The following is a 16,327-nucleotide window of genomic DNA, read 5'->3' as shown; positions in this document are numbered from 1 at the left end:
TCACTAAATCATTGTATTTAACTACATTTAATGGTTTTAATGCTAATCATTCAACTAATTAAGGTTTCTACACTCATTCAAAACCCTCAAACCATACAAAATCATACTCCCTCCAAGCTGGATGAAATTTCAGTTTAGTCCTCTTCACATATTTTTATTTCACTTCATTAACTTCTAAACTCATTTAAGTAACTAATGATGCATTTAAATAACTAATTGATAGTTAAGAGACTAACCTTTATTTAGATCCTCAAATCCCAATCTTTTGTGCTCCTTTCTTCCTTCAATCTTCTTCTCAAGTTGAGATTACAACTTATAGCAAGGTATTTAAGGGAGTTATTAAGACTAAGTGGAGAAATTAAAGCTTGAGTGCAAGATTTAATGGAGAAGTTTCCATGGAGGGTTTATGGAGAAGGGAGGCGGCAACTTGATGGAAGAAGAAGACAATTCTAAATTTTTTTTTCTTTTTATTTTCTTTTATCTTTATCCCTTTTTGAAGACCAAAAATCCAATTTAATAAATTATTTAATTAATTTGTTTATGACATCATGCATGAGGTCATGCATGATGTCATCACCTTTTTACTTTTTCATTTTCCTCTTTTTTTAAATTTTTTTATTAGTTCTTTAATTTAATTCTCAATTCGGAAATTTTCTTTTCTCTGATTTTATTTCACAGTTAGGTCAGGAGTCAGCTCTCGGGGTCAATTGACCAAATTGCTCCTCGCCGGTTCATCACGGTTTGCAAATAATTCCATATTTCTTCCAGGTCCCTGACCTAATTATTTGACTGGCTTAATAGTACTTTTTCATGATTTTCTCTTTTCCACTGTGTTCATAAGGGTCCTAAAGACCGCAGTGTCACATTTTACGATTCGAAATTTGAGTTTAAAACGACTTCGCAGTCGTTCCCGAGGAGGTCACCCATCGCTGTGACTCTCGGCTCGTTTAACTTCTTATGTTCTGTTTTTCTTATTTATACTTAACTAATTGAACATTACTAATTATTTGTGTTTATGACTTCTCTAGTTGTCTTAAGTATGGTTCTAATCCCCTTAATTGTTCGGACCGACATCGGTCACGGGAACAGTGAAATATACCAGGCTATACAAATAGGGGTGTTACATAATGAATTACCAACTTCAGCTACTAATAACCCATTAAATACATTACAAGGGATTTTAAACCTTTTCTTACTTCTTTTTACAGTGGTGAGCACTATTTACAGGTGTTAAAAAGTTTTTTTAACTGAAGTGAAACCAAATAATACATTTGAAGTATTAATAATTTCTGTAAAAATTTTTGCAGAGTACCATCTGTATTTTGAATAAAACAGTTCTTCAAAAACCTGTAAAAAGCACTTCCTATATTTTGTTCAATCCCCAAACTCCAATATTCAATCAACACAATAAGTTTCTCAACAATTGTCAACTCAAATCCACAATGATTTTCCAGTGTTTTCAAAAGCTGAGATAAAGAAATATATCACAAATTTTACAAGCCAAAATAATTTATAATTTATTTTACAACTTCAATGTATAATTTTAATTTACAAATGCTCAAAACCAAGAACACTATATACATACAGTGAACATATATTACAATACAAAATGCAAAATATGGTGTACTCAATATACCCGATGATCTCTCAGTGCAGTACTAGCAACCTAGTCTGCTGCTCTGTCAGTCTGTCTATCTGCAACAACAATGAAAAGCTATCGCTGAGCCAATGTCTCAGTGGTGCACAACATTAACACAATGCAAATTTAAATCACAAATCATAAGTCATATAAATAGTGGATACTTAAAACTATAGTTAAATTCAAAGACAGTGAATGTCATAAAGAATTTAAACTCCCTTTCACAATATCACAATAATTATCAATAAATCACACACACACAGCTTAATCATGTTGCCAAAGTTCAATTCATCCCAAAAGCCGATGGCTAGTGAGGTATTCAATTCATCCCAAAAGCCGATGGCCAGTAAGGAATAACATAGCTAGCTAGCAATAATATGAGTACTCATTCCATTCGTCCTCAATAGGCACACACCTCAACACTTTAGCCAGAGAGGGAATTCAAAGTCAATTCATCCCACTAGACAAGCTAGCGAGGAATTCAATCAATATACATGATAGCTATGGTTTCAAACCATTTACAATGCTTTTCAATCAATAAGTATCTATCAAATTTCCATTCAAACAATTTTTCACAATTCAAAACAATAACATACAAAAATTCTCATAATTTATTTCAATTGAAAAGTCAAGAGAAATAATTGTTGTGCACAAACCTCTGATAACTGTCTCTTGGCCCTAACTCAGTGTTTCCTTCCCTTTTCCTGAGTCTTTGCTAACTGAAACACACAATTCAAAGTGTTTCAGTACTCATTTAAATTGTCTCTAAGAATAAAGCTTAATAATTAACTTATTGAATTCTATTATTTCCTTAGTCAACCTAAGATGTTGACCCTCGATGCACTCTAGGTGAATTAGGTTTTAATGTTACCAATATGTCACATTTGTAGCCTTTTAGTATTAGTACATGTTACCAAATTCATTTCCAAGTATGTTGCATTTTATTGCAATTTGCTGGATTTCGGTATACTAATTTAACCTGGCTGAATGACCTAGTTTCCTCAATTTTCGGGTTTCGGTCCAAACTACAAACTTGTAGGTCTATGTCTTATTACACGCGGGGCAAAATTTCAGGTCATTCTGAGTTGTGTAGACCAAGTTATGGTCAATTTACCAATGCTAGATAGAATGCATCAAAATGATAACTTTAGGTCATTTTTAGGTCACTTTTGGTTCGGCCAGTTTTTGGACCTGAACTTATGCAAGCTATTTGGCTTGGTTTTGGCCATTTTTGGGTTTTGGTGTCTTCATAAGAATTATAGATATATGTCTAAACTATTCTTGGTAAAAATTTCAGGTCAATTAGACCTGTTTTGAGCGAGTTATGTTCAAAATACTAACTACTGCCTAAATAGTCAATTTTCAGGTTTTCAAAGCATTAATCCGGATTTGGTCATTTTTCAAGTCACCTTCTAAGTAGAATTTTGGTAAGCTTCCTTCATGAAAGTTGACACATTTTGTGCCTAGTTTCACCTCCAATTGGTCTCATACCATTTGGAGCCACACACTTAAGGTTCTAAGCCAAAACATACCCTGCCCTATTACAATTTGTTCATCCTTTATCAATTACACATCCTATGCTTACCAAGTTCACTTTTCCATGCCAATTCTGGTTTGTACCATAACATTAACACATTTAGCAACACATTTTTTGTCATTTTAGCAGCTTGTAACCACTCTCAATGTAACACCCCTATGCTCAGTAGTGCATTCTACTGTTCCTGTGACCAGTGTTGTCCGAACAGTTAGGATGCCTAGAACTACACTTAAATATTGGTGAGGAGACATAAAATAATGAAATACAAGAAAAGAAAATACAAGAAAAATAAAGAAAAAATAATAGCAATGAAATGTAACCAAGTTAAACGAGCCGAGAACCATAGCGATGGTGACCGCATCGGGAAGTTGCGGCGTGGACCATTGACTAGCCTTGAACCGCGGGGAACCCTGGAAAATATATTTAAGACATAATTAAAGACCTATTGAAGTATAAATATCATTAAAAATATAAAAGAAAAATTAATTAATTAGTACAAAGAAAAATGGAAAATCGAGAAAATAACAAAACTCGGTGTTACCAAAAAATCAGGAAGGCAACCCGAACAGGGGCATTGTGGTCATTTGACACCCCGAGTTATCTTTTGACCTAAATTTCCATTAAAAATAAATGATATTATAATTTAGAAATTTCATGAAAAATTAAATTGTGACACATTATAAGAATAGTGAATGAAATGGGGGATAAAAACTAAATTATGGAAGTTTAACATAAAAAAATGTTTTTAATCCTATTAGTGCTCCACTAACTCCACTAAAGTGGACCATTAAACATATTGTGGACAGCAGATCACTCATCTTCTTCAACCTCACTTGTGACACCCCTTACCCGTCTGCAGTATAGCCAAGCAAGATATGCCACTCAGTGTGCCGGAGCACCAATTCATGTTTCAATTATAATTTATTCTTTTTAATTCATTTATTTATAATTTTTGATAAATCTGAATTTTTTCACAGTTTTTATAGAAAATCCGGCAGAGTGTCGGCTATAAATTGGAAAAACAGTTCTTCTGAACCTGTTTAAAAATACTTCCAATATAATTTCCAAATCCCAACTCCATTATACATATATATCTCAACTCAATCTCAAAATCTCAATACTATTTTCAGAAAATTTTCTCTTTTGTTCACATCATTACTGGAAACACATTCATAAATATTTCTCAACATTTCATTTTTCAACATAATATACAGAAAATTTCAATAACATGAAATTTCATATATTTACATTATTACATAATTTCAAGAGTTTATAGTTACAATCCAACTAATACAAAATGCAAAATACAAAATGCTACCCCAAAGTCCTAATGTGCTACCATGTGCATTGCAGATGTGATGTGACTCTGGACTCCGGATGTAGGTCTGAAAAATCACCCGATCTAATGTCTGCTGGGCTCCCCAGCTAGGTCTCTAGTACCTGCGCGTGAAAAAAGTGACGTGCTAAGCAATTCTGCTTAGTAGTGACCATATAAAATAAAATAAAATAAAATAAAATAAGTATGCAGAATGTATGATTTCATTTTTGGGTAGATTTAATTTCTGATATTTATTGCAGTATTATTCGATTAAAATTTGGTAAAATTTATTATCATTGCCCGAGTAACCCATATTAGTTGACTGGATTGGATAAACGGATAAACTGGCACTGGGTACTAAGTACCTCGGACCATCACACCATCGGTCACATTGTATCTCCTGGTGTGCAACAGAACAGCTAATAAGCTGTAATAATTATCAGGGATAAAACCCAAGTGTAACAACTCAAATAACATAGCCAAAGGCTATTATGTCACAGAATGGCATGGGAAGCCATGAAACACAGAATGGCATGAAGCCATATGCAGTACTGCTAACAGAACCCTATTGGCATGCCAACCTATCCAAACTAATCTTGCTAGGTATACTATGTTAGTAGTATGCCCTAAAGCATATCATTTAGTATGTATCTTGTACATATTTTTATTAATAAAAGGCATTTCCACTTTTCCGTTTACATAATATATTTATGTGTAATAGAAAAGGTCCATTGATATTTTGTTAGAAATATTATTCTTAAGTTGTTAAGAATATGAGTGACAATATTTCTAGCACAAAGTATCAAAAATAGGTTCACAATCGAGGATACTTCATAATAAGGACATGATTTATCCAGAAAGATTGTATTCATGTTTGTTACCAAGTTATTTATATGAGATATAAATAAGATGAAATGGTGAGTCTCATGCCATATGAAAAACATGATAGGTACTTATAAATGATAAGTAGGTCGAATCAGTGACACTTATGACAAGCACATGGAGTTTACTCTTGTCAATGTTTTGTCATAAATCATATCAGTGAATATAATCTTTAGACCTGAGATAGCACAATTATCTTGTATATAGGTAGTTTGAGTTTGATACTGCTTTCATACTTGTACTATGTATGGGTATATGGGCATGCGTTGGCTCCTACTAGTTATATATGGAGGTAGGTATTGATCAAGATGGAATCTGTTCCTCTAAGTAAATAGAGATAAAATCCTATGTTCATTTAATTGTTCTTGATGTTTCAAGTTCCTGGCCAGGACAGATAGATTTATTCAGAAAAGAGTTTCTGATGAGAAAATCTTTTTAATCAAGAACTGGAATTAAAAGAGAACATAATATTCATAGCAAATGGAGTTTGACATAAACCATGACTCCAGCTTGAGTTGGGATTTTGTAACAGAGAGATTCTAGTGCATGGTAACATAGGATTATAGGTTCATTTAAGGTAAACCTTATTACTAATTGGGTGGCCATGGTATGCTATGCTAGGTGTTAACCATGGTCTATGAGGTGCATAAAATTATTTAGAGAAATCATTTATGGTAAGAAAGAGTTCTGATGATATTAAGAGTTAATATCATGTCTCATTGCCAATTAGTGATGAGCCTAGTAAGTCACACACATACACAAGTTATCACCTATTTAAATATGATTTAATTAATTAATTAAAGAGTTTAATTGATTAATTAAATAGGTTTGGTTTGCAATTAAATTGCAAAGTCACTAGCATGACTTGAAACCAAATCTAGATTATTAGATGTATAGTATAAGTTAAATTTATATTTAAAGTGTTTAAATATGAATTTAATTAATGAGAAATTAATTAATAGAGATTAATTAATTAATTTATATTTGATATAAATTGATTAGAAGAAGAAAAATAATTATTTTGGGTTGAGAACTCAAAATTAAGACACAGGGGCATTTTGGTCATTTCACAGTGTGACACGTGGCACCATGAGATGGTGACACATGGGATTACACATAAGCTTGCCAAATGTTTTTTAATCATGTAAGATGATTAAAATCAAGATTAAATATAGGTTTGACACTTGGTACAATGTGATTGGGTCACTTAAACCTAGAGCTAATCAAAGGGTGACATGTGGCAAGGGTTTAATGTGTTAACCTAGCTATTTAAGTGTTGTTATGAAAAGAAAAATAACGAGCAGCCACTCCTCTCCTTTGTCACACCACTTTGAGGCTTTTCATCTATTCTTCTTCATCTCTCATCAATTCAAAGAGATTAGCCACCAATCTCTTGAATTAAGAACGCTAGAAATTGTTTCTAGTGTCCTGTTTACATCTCTAATCTCTTAAAAGGCAGAACTTGAATTTCTAATTAATAGAAAAAGCTTTAGAAGCTGTTCAAGGGCTGTCATAGGTGTTCTTGGTGTGGACAAGCTAGAGGGACAACATCTGGTGTCCTGAAGATGAATCTCGAAGGCGCAGACACGCTGCAGTGCATCAAGAGGTTAGTGTAATCGTTCTTATTTTAATCTAGGGTTCTAAAATTAATTTGATTAATTTTAAAATCTTAAATGGAAAATACAGATCCAAAAACATATTAAAAGAGTTTTAATATGTTGTTTATCATTGAAATCAAATAGATAAAAATAAATCTTGCATGGTGCATGTGACCCTAGGTGAGAATTTTTGAATTCAATGGTATAAACTTGTGTGTTTCACGCTTCCATTCCTTCAATTGGTATCAGAGCCAGGTTATTTGCCATTTAGATTGTTGATTATATGATTTAATTGTGTGTTTGATCATGAGATCAAAAGATCATTGCTGGTTGCAAAGCAAGGTGGCGGCATATTTAAAAAAACACCATCAATAGTGCTCATGTTTTGGCTACCATGGGTGGTTCAAGGTTTGGCTTTTAATTCTGCAATTGTTGTATGATCTAATGCCTATTCTTTGACTAATTAAAGTGTTTAATTAGTAATTTTAATCACACAATTAAATTATGATTCAAATCAGAATTTTTAAAATTGTTTGAATGTGATTCAAATCTAAATTTTAAAAGTTGTTTGAATGTGATTCAAATCTGAATTTTTAAAGTTGTTTGAATCATCTTTAAATCTGATTTTTTAAAATTGATTGAATAAAATTCAGATCTGATTTTTTAAAAAATATTTGAATGTGATTCAAATCTGATTTTTTTAAAAATTTTTGAATGTGATTCAAATCTGAAATTTTAAAGTTGTTTGAATGTGATTCAAATATGAATTTTTAAATTTGTTTAAATGAGATTCAAATATGAATTTTTAAATTTATTTGAATCATATTCAAATCAGGATTTTTGAGTTGAATATGAGATATTCAATTTAATTAAGTATGTATGTTTTATTTAATTGTTAAATAGTGATATGCATGATGGATGATCATGGACTATAAAAGACCAATGTGATTGGATTTATTTCTTTTATGTTTCTTTGGGATTGTAAATTAATTAATTTATTTTAATTTATTTTGGGCATGTATTATTAAGTTTGTAATAATTTTTGGGTTGTAATTTCATTTATTTAAGTTCTTATAAATTTGCCTTGGTATGCCAAGGATTACCATGTAATATTGGATTGCAAGAAGTTCAAGGAGGTCAAGAGCATTGGTGGGACCAGTGGGAGGAATTCAAGATCAAGTGTTGATTATGTATTCCTTCAGCAACTCTTGTAAAATGAATGAATGAATGAAATGCAACTAGGAATGCCCTGATTCAATTCTTGGTGGCTCAGAATTGAATCCCTTAGAAAGTCCATGATCATACCATATTTATTGCTTATCCATGAATGCATGAGATGTATGGGAATGTATGCAATTATATGATATATGCATGCTAATTGGATAATATGCAAAGTGAGACCTTAATAGTAATTAGAATGACCATAAAATCTTCAAACAAATGATTAAGTTGGAAATGCTATAATTAAAGTAATTATAACATAGGCCCTCCATTGGGGCAATTATTTTAAGAAATTTTAAATAGTTGCATAAGATGCAATTAATTTAAGAGATTTTCTTAAGAATAATTATTATGCATGAGATGTTGTAAATATGTAAATGGTTTAGTGGCCAATATTGGATGTACCTGAGGACATTAAAATTATTTGCATAATTACTGGCTCAATGGGATCAACTTAACTAATGCAAGATAAGTCAATAATGGATGTACCTGAGATTTTGAGCATTAGGGGCTAGGTAAAGGATTGAACCTCACATGAGATGTGATGGGCAAGGAGTTGCTCACTTATAGTTTATTGTAATTCCAATAATGGATGTACCTGAGGATGATCAATAGAATTATAAGAATTCAATCACCCACTAGAAATCCATCCAACTAGGATTTCCGTTTTCCACTTTGGAAGTGTAGGATTCGCTAAGTAAGTGGGAGGACTAATTTGATTAAAAGACCATAATCATTTTAGTTAATTACATGATACATTTACTAATTAATCTGGTTATTTTCTGCAGTTAATTTTCTGATAAAAATGAGCACAAAACAACCACCACCATCCAATATCCTTGCAAGCATACTTGATCACAATAGGTTGACAGGACTTAATCTGTCTGATTGGCTAAGAAATTTGAAACTTGTCCTGAACCTTGAACATATAGGATATGTTCTAGATTCAAATGTTCCTGGTCCCTTACCTCCAAAGGCCACACAAGAGGAACATGAAACTTTGGACAAGTGGAAGGAGCATGATATGAGAGCTAAGTGTTACATGCTTACTTCCATGAGTAATGAGTTACAGAAGCAACATGAGAACATGCAAAGTGCGAGTGAGATCCTCCTTCACCTACAAGAGTTGTATGGTGAGCACAGCAGGAATGCTAGGTATGAGATATCTAGACAGCTATTCCGTATGAGGATGTCTGAGGGACAGAATGTTGGGGATCATGTCCACAAGATGATTCGGCTGATTGAGCAGTTGGAACATCTTGACTTCAACATGGATTTCCAACTACAAACGAATTTGATCCTTCAGTCCCTTCCTGAGTCTTTTGGGAATTTTGTGACAAATTTCCATATGACTAAACAGGAATGTACCTTAGCTGGTTTACTCAACATGCTAGTTATTGCCCAAAAGAATATGCCAGGCAATAAAGGAAAAGAGGTAGCTTTGGTTGCATCTTCTTCTGTTGGAAAGTCCAACAAGAAGAAGGGCAATAAGAAAAAGAAACCTCAGATTCCTGGTCCTTCCAAGAAAATAGCTAAACAGAAAAGGAAGACTAAAGCTGATGGAGGCAAAGGAAAATGTTTCCACTGCCAAAAGGATGGGCACTGGAAAAGGAACTGCCCAGAGTATCTTGCTTCTCTGAAGGACAAGAAGGATACACCTTCTTGTTATTTAGATTCTAATGATACTCATAGTTCATCTACAGCTTGGGTTTTAGATACTGGTGCCAGTTCTCACATTTCTAATGATATGCAGGAACTAGCAAACAGTAGCAGCTTGCGTTCTCAAGATATTAGAGTCCGGATTGGCAATGGCTCAACTGTTGAAGCTTTAGCCATAGGATCTAAATCTTTTTACATGTTTGGATATGTTTTGTGTTTGGATAATATTTTATATGTACCTGATGCTTTTAAGAACATCATTTCTATATCTAGTTTGACTAGAAATGGCTATGAATTTCAGTTCACAGATGATGTTTGCAATATTTATTTTGGAAATAAATATGTTGGTTCAGGTTATATGGATGATGGTCTTTATTATTTGGATAATAATGACAAACACAAATTGAATGCAAATGATCTAAAAGAATGCAATGCCATGGTGAAAACCAACTCAAGTTCAAAATATATTTGGCACTTAAGGTTGTGTCATGTTGCAGATGATAGGATTGCAAAACTGGAGAAAATGGGGATTTTATCCTCATTGGGCTTTGAGTCTACTCCAACTTGTGAATCTTGCTGTCAGGGCAAAATGACTAGATCACCCTTTGTTGGACAAGGGCTAAGAGCTGAAAATATTTTAGAGCTAATACATAGTGATGTATGTGGTCCATTTAAGGAAATGGCTAGAGGGGGCTTTCATTATTTTATTACCTTTACCGATGATAAATCAAGATTTGGGTATTTGTATTTGATGAAATACAAACATGAATCCTTTGAAAAGTTTAAGAAATTTAAATCTGAAGTAGAAAATCAAACAGGAAAGAGTATTAAAGCTCTTCGATCAGATCGTGGAGGTGAATATTTGAGAACTGAATTTGATGAATACTTGAGAGAGCATGGCATTGTTTCTCAACTGACTCCTCCAGGAACGCCATAACTGAATGGTGTATTTGAAAGGAGAAATCGTACCCTATTGGATATGGTACGTAGTATGATGAGCTATACTGATATGCCAATCTTCTTTTGGGGATTTGCATTAGAATCAGCTTTTTATATTCTGAATAGGATTCCATCAAAATCAGTTTCTTCCACACCTTATGAGATATGGCATGGAAGAAAACCAAGTCTTAAGCATGTTAAGATTTGGGGTTGTCCAGCTTATATCAAAAAGCTGAACACTGATAAATTGGAGACCATATCAGAAAAAGGTCGATTAGTTGGATATCCAAAAGATAGTTTTGGATATCTAAAAGATAGTTTTGGATATTATTTTTATTTGCCTACTTCACAAAAGGTTGTGATAAGTAGAGATGCCACATTTCTTGAACAACAGTTTGTTCAAGAAGGAGGCAAAGGAAGGCAAATAGAGTTAGAATTGGAGAATTATGACCAACCAACAGATCAGATGGATATAGATCCATCTAGTCAACCTATACCCGTTGATGAAACATCTACAGCTGTTCCTCGTAGAACAACCAGGGTATCTCACCCACCAATGAGATATGGTTTTCTTCATGAAGAAGAATAAGAGTTGTCTACTCATGAAGAAGTAGATCATGGAGATGATCCACTTACTTATGAAGAAGCTATATCAGATATAGACTCTTCAAAATGGATTGATGCTATGAAATTCGAGATTGATTCCATGTATAAGAATCAAGTTTGGGATCTTGTTGACCCACCTGAAGGTATTGTACCTATAGGGAACAAATGGGTTTTGAAGAAGAAAATTGGTTTTGATGGAAAGGTAGAGACCTATAAGGCAAGGCTAGTAGCGAAAGGGTTTCGCCAAAGGCAAGGAATCGACTATGAGGAGACTTTCTCACCTGTTGCCATGCTTAAATCAATTAGGATTTTATTAGCAATAGCTGCATACTATGATTATGAGATTTGGCAGATGGATGTCAAAACAACTTTTCTCAATGGATACATTGAAGAAAACATTTTCATCGAACAACCTAGGGGTTTTGAATCCTAAGATGGTTCCAAGGTATGCAAGCTAAAGCGATCCATTTATGGGTTGAAACAAGCTTCGAGGAGTTGGAACATCCGTTTTGATGAAGCCATTAAATCCTTTGGTTTTATGAAAAATGAGGATGAGCCATGTGTATATAAGAAGGTTAGTGACAGTGCTATCACTTTCCTTGTCTTATATGTGGATGACATATTGTTGATGGGTAATGACACAGGTATGTTGACAACTATAAAGGTATGGTTGTCAAATACATTCTCCATGAAAGACTTAGGGAGGCAACCTATATTATTGGGATTCGCATCTATAGAGATAGAGCGAAAAGAATAATTGGTTTATCCCAAAGTCTATACTTTGAAAAGGTGATAAAGAGGTTTAACATGCTTGATTCAAAGAGAGGATTGTTACCAGTGAGACATGGTATCCATCTTTCTAAAGAGATGTCTCCAAAGACACCTGAAGAAAGAGATAAGATGGCCAGGATTCCATATGCTTCAGCTATTGGAAGTTTAATGTATGCAATGTTGTGTACTAGGCCTAATATCGCATATACTGTTAGTTTGACTAGCAGGTATCAATCCAATCCAGGTTTGGAACACTGGATAGCTGTCAAGAATATCCTTAAGTACTTGAGAAGAACTAAGGATTTATTCTTGATTTATGGAGGTGGAGACTTGCAATTGGATGGTTATACTGATTCTGATTTCCAATCAGATATCGATGATAGAAAGTCTACCTCCGGATATGTGTTCATTTGTAATGGAGGTGCAGTCAGTTGGAAGAGTTCCAAACATAGCACGACTGCATATTCCACTCTGATGGTCGAGTATATTCTGCATCGAGATCGCAAAGGAAGCTGTTTGGATAAAGAAGTTCATGACAGAAGTTACAGTAGTTCCTTCCATTGAGTCAGCAGTTCCACTACACTGTGACAACAATGGAGCAGTCATACAGGCTAAGGAATCAATTCTCACCAAAATCCAAACACATAGAAAGGCACTACCATGTTATCAGAGAAATAGTTGGGCAAGGCGATATAGCCATGAAGAAAAATAACATCAGCTGAAAAATCCAGCTGATCCATTCACTAAGCCTATGTCATAGACTCAGTTAGACCGACATCTTGAGAAGATAGGTCTAAGGTATTGTATTGAATGGCTCTAGTGCTAGTGGGAGATTGTTAGTAGTATGCCCTAGAGCATATCATTTAGTATGTATCTTGTACATATTTTTATTAATAAAAGGCATTTCCACTTTTCCGTTTACATAATATATTTATGTGTAATAGAAAAGGTCCATTGATATTTTGTTAGAAATATTATTCTTAAGTTGTTAAGAATATGAGTGACAATATTTCTAGCACAAAGTATCATAAATAGGTTCACAATCGAGGATACTTCATAATAAGGACATGACTTATCCAGAAAGATTGTATTCATGTTTGTTACCAAGTTATTTATATGAGATATAAATAAGATGGAATGGTGAGTCTCATGCCATATGAAAAACATGATAGGCACTTATAAATGATAAGTAGGCTGAACCAGTGACACTTATGACAAGCACATGGAGTTTACTTTTGTCAATGTTTTGTCATAAATCATATCGGTGCATATAATCTTTAGACCAGAGATAGCACAATTATCTTGTATATAGGTAGTTTGAGTTTGATACTGCTTTCATACTTGTACTATGTATGGGTATATGGGCATGCGTTGGCTCCTACTAGTTATATATGGAGGTAGGTGTTGATCAAGATGGAATCTGTTCCTCTAAGTAAATAGAGATAAAATCCTATGTTCATTTAATTGTTCTTGATGTTTCAAGTTCCTGGCCAGGACAGATAGATTTATTCAGAAAAGAGTTTCTGATGAGAAAATCTTTTTAATCAAGAACTGGAATTAAAAGAGAACATAATATTCATAGCAAATGGAGTTTGACATAAACCATGACTCCAGCTTGAGTTGGGATTTTGTAACAGAGAGATTCTAGTGCATGGTAACATATGATTATAGATTTATTTAAGGTAAACCTTATTACTAATTGGTTGTCCATGGCATGCTATGCTAGGTGTTAACCATGGTCTATAAGGTGCATAAAATGATTTAGAGAAATCATTTATGGTAAGAAAGAGTTCTGATGATATTAAGAGTTAATATCATGTCTCATTGCCAATTAGTGATGAGCCTAGTAAGTCACACACATACACAAGTTATCACCTATTTAAATATGATTTAATTAATTAATTAAAGAGTTTAATTGATTAATTAAATAGGTTTGGTTTGCAATTAAATTGCAAAGTCCCTAGCATGACTTCAAACCAAATCTAGGTTATTGGATGTATAGTATAAGTTAAATTTATATTTAAAGTGTTTAAATATGAATTTAATTAATGAGAAATTAATTAATAGAGATTAATTAATTAATTTATATTTGATATAAATTGATTAGAAGAAGAAAAATAATTATTTTGGGTTGAGAACTCAAAATTAAGACACAGGGGCATTTTGGTCATTTCACAGTATGACACATGGCACCATGAGATGGTGACACATGGGATTACACATAAGCTTGCCAAATGTTTTTTAATCATGTAAGATGATTAAAATCAAGATTAAATATAGGTTTGACACTTGGTACAATGTGATTGGGTCACTTAAACCTAGAGCTAATCAAAGGGTGACATGTGGCAAGGGTTTAATGTGTTAACCTAGCTATTTAAGTGTTGTTATGAAAAGAAAAATAACGAGTAGCCACTCCTCTCCTTTGTCATGCTACTTTGAGGCTTTTCATCTATTCTTCTTCATCTCTCATCAATTCAAAGAGATTAGCCATCAATCTCTTGAATTAAGAACACTAGAAATTGTTTCTAGTGTCCTGTTTACATCTCTAATCTCTTAAAAGGCAGAACTTGAATTTCTAATTAATAGAAAAAGCTTTAGAAGCTGTTCGAGGGCTGCCATAGGTGTTCTTGGTGTGGACAAGCTAGAGAGACAACATCTGGTGTCCTGAAGACGAATCTCAAAGGCGCAGACACGCTGCAGTGCATCAAGAGGTTAGTGTAATCGTTCTTGATTTAATCTAGGGTTCTAAAATTAATTTGATTAATTTTAAAATATTAAATGGCAAATACAGATCCAAAAACATATTAAAAGAGTTTTAATATGTTGTTTATCATTAAAATCAAATAGATAAAAATAAATCTTGCATGGTGCATATGACCCTAGGTGAAAATTTTTGAATTCAATGGTATAAACTTGTGTTTTTCACGCTTCCGTTCCTTCATACTAGGGCATATTACACTTTTAAGTTTCACAATTCTTGAAATGCAATTTTTAGTGTTACTATTCAATTCATTAGTCAACTAAAATGTTGACTTTTGCATAGACAATAGGTACGTTGGTTCTAATACTCCCAACATACCACATTTTGCATTCTAAATTTGTTGGTATTGGTTACCAATACCATTTCTAAACTTAATGTTAATTGGGCAAAATTTTTAGTTTTCAAGCTTTGTGTTTATTATTCCATTAGTCATTTTTGCAGTGGGAATTTGGCAAAATGATCAACATGAAAGTTGTTCCTTATTTTGTCTAGTTGCATTTCCTTTTTTGAATCACTCCATTTGGAGTTTTGTAGCTCAAGTTATGGCCCAAAAACCACAACTGACTGGATTATGATTTTTCTAGAATTTCTAGACTGACCAAATCTATAGTATTAGGAGCAGTAACTTCAGGTCACTTTTTGAATATGTTATGATCATAATTTGTGTGACACCCCTTACCCGTGTACAATATACCCGAGTAAGTAATGCCACACGGTGTACCGGCACATTCTAATATACCTTAAATAATTTATACCATGCTTGTGAATATAATTTATGAAATATAATTTATTTTAGCCATTTATCAAAAGTATTATTTATTTGAGGTTCCGAAAATTTTAAAGAAAATACGGCAGAGTACTGGCTAAAAATGGAGAAAACAGTTCTTCGGAACCTAAAAAAAAACACTTCCAATATTCACATTCAATCATTCCCAAACTCCAATATCCAAAATCTCAACAATTTTTCAATTTCAGGTCTCAACAACCTTTTCATTTCTCAAACATCCATTTCTCAGAATACTCATACACAAACAACAAATAAATGCTCAAATTTTGCATTCATGACCATAACTTTCATTATTTACATGAACATCAAAATGCATTACATAGATCCAAATACATATGAGAAAATAAAAATTTAGTTACAAAATGACAAAATGACACCTAGTGCCCTACCAATGCACTGCAGGTAGTGAGGTGACACGGACACTGTGCAGAGCTGCAGGATGAACTCACCCAGTCTGCGGTCTACTGGGCTCACGATCTGTATCTCCAGTACCTACGCGTGGCAAAAGCAACGCGCTAAGCAATAATGCTTAGTGGTGCAATAATATAATAAAAGAAAATAGCTGAAAGTAAGTATGTATAGAATGTGTATGATTTCTTTATTTGGTAT

This window comes from Hevea brasiliensis, chromosome 11, assembly GCF_030052815.1.
Source record: "Hevea brasiliensis isolate MT/VB/25A 57/8 chromosome 11, ASM3005281v1, whole genome shotgun sequence".
Classification (NCBI taxonomy): domain Eukaryota; kingdom Viridiplantae; phylum Streptophyta; class Magnoliopsida; order Malpighiales; family Euphorbiaceae; genus Hevea; species Hevea brasiliensis.
This window is presented reverse-complemented; position numbering follows the sequence as displayed.